Genomic DNA, 6218 nt, shown 5'->3' on the forward strand with positions numbered 1-6218 from the left:
AAAAAATAAAAATAAAAAGGAACAAAAATAACATAAATTGACAGAAAGAAAGGGAGAAGGTGTTCAAAATCATGAATTATTGGGGAAATGCAAATCAAAAACACAATGATAACACCAAAAATCAAATAACTCAGGGCTGGGGATATAGCTCAGTCGGTAGAGTGCTTGCTCACATACATAAGGCCCTGGGTTCAATCCCCAATACCACAAAAATATCAAATAACTCAATCAATAAATAGGCAAATCAACTAAACACATTTCTCAAAAGGAGAAATTCAAATGACCAACAATTATAAGTAAAATGTTCAACATCTTCAACAAACAGAGAAATGCAAATGATCAAGAATTATAAGAAAAAAAAATGTTCAACATCTTCAGCAAACAGGGAAATGCAAGTCAAACCAACCCTAATATTTCATCTCAGTTCAATTATAATGGCAAGTATAAATATATTATAAATATAATATAATAAATACTGGTGAGGATGTGGTAAAAATGGAATACTTTTTTCCTGTTGGTGGTATTATAAATTAATACAACCACTATGAAATCTATATGGAGCTTCCTCAAAAGACTAGAAAAGGAAAGATTATATGACCCAGCTTAATCCCTCCTAGGTATTTATCTGGAAGAATTAAAATCGGCATACTACGTGATATATGCATATCCCATAATAGCACAATTCACAATAGCCAAATAATGGTACCAGCCTAAGTGTCCATCAACAAGTTAATGGATAAAGAAAATGTGGTTTGTATACACAATGAGTTTTATTCATCCATTAAAATAATGCAAGTATGTCATTTGTAGGAAAATGGATAGAACTGGAGAACATTATGCTAAGTGAAATAAGCCAGATCAGAAAGAAAATGGTCAAGTGTTTTCTCTCATATATAGAAACTAGAAAGAAAAAAGTTTTTTTTTAAAATGGGGGGTCACATGAACATAGAAGGAAGACCAGTGGAGTAGAGGAAGGGGGTGAGGAAAAACAAAGAGAGAAAGGAAAGGGGGAAGTAGTGGGGAAAGTTGATCAAATAATGTTATGTGCATGTACAAATATGCCAAATCCAACTATTATGAAAAATTAGAATGCACAAAAAATGTTTTTAAAAAGCACAATGAGCTAGGTGTGTTGGCACATGCCTATATCCCAGCAATTTGGGAGATTGAGGCAGGAGGATTAAAAATTCAAGGCCAGTCTGAGCAACTTAGCAAGACCCAGTCTCAAAACAAAATTTTTAAAAAGAGCAGGGGATGTAGCTCAGTGCTTACTTATGTCTGAGGCCATAGGTCCAATCCCAGTACCAAAAAAGAAAGAGAGAAAGAGAGAAAGAGAGAAAGAGAGAAAGAGAGAGAGAGAGAGAGAGAGAGAGAGAGAGAGAGAGGGAGGGGGAGAGAGGGAGAGAGGAAGGGAGGGAGGGAGGTAAAGGAAAGGAAGAAAGAACCCACATGATATAGTATTTTACAGCCACTAAGAAAGCTAAAAAAAGATTGAAAATGACAAGTATTAATGAGGATATGGAGAAATTGGAAGCTTTGCATTTAAATCATTTAAAATTATTCAGCTGCTGTAAAAAAGTTTTGAAGTCCCTCAAAATGTTAAACATAGAATTACCATACCCAGCAGCTCTACTTTTAGTTATATATACCCAAAAAAATTAAAAACACTCAAAAAATATACATCTATTTTCATAGCAGCACTATTCATAAGAGCCAAAAGGCAGAAAAATCCATAGGTCCATCAATGGATGAACAATATCATCAGAACATACAATGGAATAGTATTCATTCATAAAAATGAATTAAGTTTGAATACATGCTACAATATGCATGAATCTTAAAAACCAGCATACCAGAAGCCAGGCACAAATTTGTATGAAAGAAGCCAGACACAAATGTCATGTATTGTATGACTACATTTATATAAAATATTCATAATAGATAAATATACAGAGACAGAATGAAGTTTGATGTTTTCTAGGGTCTGGAAGAGAGGGGATAGGGGAAAATTGTCTAATAGAAATAGGATTTTCTTTGGAGGATTATGAAAGTATTTTAGAACTAGATTAGTGGTAGTGTTGCAAATATTATGAATATAGTGTCAATGAGTTGTACACTTTAAATGGTTAATATTATGTTATATTATGGGCATTATGTTATATAAATATCACTGAAATAACTTTAGAAAAAATATATAATGCAACTTCGATGGGCTAAAAATTCTAGAATTCTAATAAAATTTCTAGAACCTGCCATAGTAAAGACTGATAAAACCACATCTTAGAATACCTAGGAAGGAAACTTGAGCTAAGGAGGGAACTAACTTAGCATAAACAATCTTCCAACTCAGAGACAGAAGGGATCATAGAGGTCAGGAATGAGAAATGGAACTTAAACCAGAGACATTATTGAAGGTTTCCATATGGAATTTAATCATCCCCAGAAAGTCCCACAATCAGCTTTGAATAAAGCAAGAAATTAAAGAGAAAGGTTCTTCTCTACAAAATTTCAATAAATTGTCTGGGGAGGGCTAGGAAAGTTGGAATGGGTATTGGAACCATCAAACATACAAAAACACCCACCTCTCTTCAGATTATGACATTCCTGAAGGCCCCGATAAAACTATCAGCACACTATCTTAAAACAAAGCCTTCCAATCCACAAATCTCATCCATGTACACATAGCTGCCAGTCAGCCTCATTCCTAAATGCAATCAGACAACAAAGAGCACACATTTGAGAACGATATACAAGATGACACAAAAATATCAAGAAAATTAATTATCAGAACTGAACATAGAGAAACAATTAATGTGTAAGAAAAGAACAATGCAAAATGAACAAAAATAGCTTTTAATATGCTCAGAGAGTTCTAATATTGAATCTACAAAATTCAATTTTCAGTTTTCTGTAAAAAAACCAGAAAACATGAAAAATCACATAGAAATGAAAACTACGATAGCAAAATTAAATAGTCAATAACATAATTGTTAAAGCAAGTTGAGGGGAACTTTAAAATGTACAGCCAAGATATAAGAAAGGACAACCTCAAGTGCTGGCAAAAATGTTAAGTGAGTCCAGCTGTCATACACTGCTTGTAGGAATATAAGTTCAGTACAACTATTTGGGGACATGTGTGTCAATATCTACTAAATCCAAAGCTAAACATATGACTACCCTATGTCCCAGCAATGCTATTCCAATGTTGATACCCAACAGTTGTTGAGTAATTAGGACCACCAAAAGAGATGCACAAAAATATTCATAGCTGGAGTATTCATAATAGCCCCAAACAAGAAGCAACTCAAACATCCTTCAATAGTATCCAGTCATCTAGATAAGCAAACTGTAATATAGACACGAAATAGAATTCAAAGTAGAAATAAAAAGAAACTACTGATACATGTACAATATTGCTGATTCCAAAAATATAGTGTTGACCAAAATAAGTCATAAATTAAAAAAACACATAGTGTACATAGCATATAATTACATTTATGTGAATTTCTAGAACAGAAGAACTAATCTCTAGTGATATAGGCCAGAACATCTTTGTGGAAGATCCTTTTGTGAAAGGTACTGACCAAGAAGAGGGGCATGAGGAAGTTCTAAAGAATGTTGGAAATACTCTAATACTTGATATGAGTACCAGTTTCATGAGTGGGCTCATAGGCAGAAATTAAGCTCTATTAACCATGATAAATTATCCCTCAAAGTAGGTAAAGCTAAATATAGGAAATATGAAACAAAATATATTAATTAGGAAGACCAACATTTTACTAAGTTATAAAAATGGAACAGAAAGATAGAGAAGAAATTATTAATGATACATTAGAAAATAACTTGAGCTAAAGAAAAACTTGAGTTCATTTTTATTTTTGGTACCAGGTGTTGAACCCACGAGCATTTACTCACTAAGTCACATCCACAGTTCTTTTTATTTATTTTGAGATAGGTTCTTGCTAAATTGCTTAGGGCCTCACAACATTGCTCAGGGTACTCTTGTGCTTCTCCTGCCTCATCCCCCTGAGTTGCTGAGATTATAGGGGTGTGCCACTGCAAAACTTGAGTTCAGAGTGTTATGGCTTACTGGGTGCCCAGCCCAATGAATGAAACATACCCATGCACGTTCACAGCTTTGTGAAAATACAGAACACCAAAAATAAAAAAGATCCTAAAGCTTCCAGAAATTAAAATGACTGTATCAAATTTTAAACATAGCCAAATTATAAAATAAGAACAATTTGTTATGGTTTGGATGTGATGTGTACCCCAAAAATCTCATTTTTGAGATTATCTCCTACTCTACACTAAGAAGATGTGGAGAAGAAACGATTGGGTTATGAGAACTTAACCCAATCAGTGAATAGGTCCGTGATGGGATTAACAGAGTGGTGGCTGAAGGCAGATAGGTGTGGCTTGAGGAAGTGAGTCACTGGGAGTGTGCCTTTTAAGTATATATTTGGTATCTAACAAGTAGAGTCTCTCTGTCTCTCTGCTTTCTGATCATCATGTGAGATGCTTCCCTCCCCCACACTCTTCCACCATGATATTCTGCCTCACTTCCAGCCCTGAGGAATGAGCCAGCTGTCTATGGACTGAGATCTCTGAAATCATGAGCCCTCAAATACTCTTTCTTCCTCTACTATTGTTCTGTCAGGTCTTTTAGTCACAGAAGCAAAAAGGCTGACCAAAGGAACAATAAAATAAAGTCTTTTATTATTTGAATAGAGACTTTCAGATATGAAATAATTAAAAAAAAACTTATCTCCTACTCTATTATGTCTTATGACAGAAAGATGTATTCCAAAAAGCCCAAAAAAGAATGGAAATATATACCAACATCACTACTATCACCACAAACAATCAAATGAAAAACACATAGCCAAACATTTTTCCAACATGACAACTGTGTAACAAGTCTAGAGAATAAGGAGTCCAGATTTAAACAAAAAGTCAGAGATTCTGAGAGGAAAATCTCTAGGAAATAAAATAATTTCACTTAAGAGACAGTATAGGGCCTGGAGTTGTAGGTCAGTGGTAGAACACTTGTCTAACACATGTGAGGCACTGGTTTTCATCCTCAACACCACATAAAAATAAATGAATAAAATAATGGTATTGTATCCAACTACAACTAAAAAAATAAAAAGTATAGATGAAATATTTGAAGTAATCAAGTATATGCTAAACATAGAGAATACCTACAACAAAACCTTAAAACAAACAAAAGTCCCTAAATGTCTCAATCCAGATATTATTAAACTAGTTCAAACAGGAACAGAGATCCAATGAACTTCAATTAAAAAAATGCGGTGGATTCCAAGAAATAAATAGAATAAGAATAAAAGATATTAGGATTATGGTGAAGAAGGTATGTGTTCCCTTTTTCCATTGAGTGTTTGAATTATCATTTCTACAATGACTGATGCTATATGGCTGACTGATGAATAAGCAATTAAAATTTATATGGCACTATAAAATTTATATTTCATTATAAAAAAGTGCAATCAGAAACTCTAGGAACAGGATGTGGAGGAAAAAAATAAAAATTTTTACACTGTTGGTGGGATTGTAAATTAGTGCAACCAATGTGAAAATCAGCATGGAGGTTCCTCAAAAGACTAGGCATAGAGCCACCATACAATCAAGCTATACCACTTCTGGGTATTTACGTTGAAGAATTAAAGTCATCATACTACCGTGATACATGCATACCCATGTTTATAGCAGCACAATTCCCAATAGCCAAATTATGGAACCAGCCTAGGTGCCCATCAATGGATGAATATATCTCACCTACTGCCTGTGTGGGGAGGGTATAAGTAACCCTCAGAGGTGTGGGCCAACTGGAAATAAAAATCTTAAAAAGTAGTATTGAGAAATAAACACAAAGGACAAGAAATATATTGAAGTGAAGACTTAATAGGTGGAAGAGACTTGATGGAACTGATCCTAACAAAGAGAAAAAGCCCACAAATACTTTGTTTATAGTGAAACACACCAAAAGAATTTATTGTGAGGAGTTCTTCAAAGTAAACAAGAAGCAAGAGGCTATGGGGAACTTGGCCTGATTGGGGACTGATCACTTGTGCAGTAATTCTTCCTCCTCCAGGCAGCTGGTGCCACAAGACTAGTAGGGTGCACTGACATCTCTTTCCACCTCCAGGGAGTTGAATTTGAAGCTAGGGCTGTCTAAGCCAATAAATTCTCCAGTA

The sequence above is a fragment of the Callospermophilus lateralis genome, chromosome X, assembly GCF_048772815.1.
Source record: "Callospermophilus lateralis isolate mCalLat2 chromosome X, mCalLat2.hap1, whole genome shotgun sequence".
Classification (NCBI taxonomy): domain Eukaryota; kingdom Metazoa; phylum Chordata; class Mammalia; order Rodentia; family Sciuridae; genus Callospermophilus; species Callospermophilus lateralis.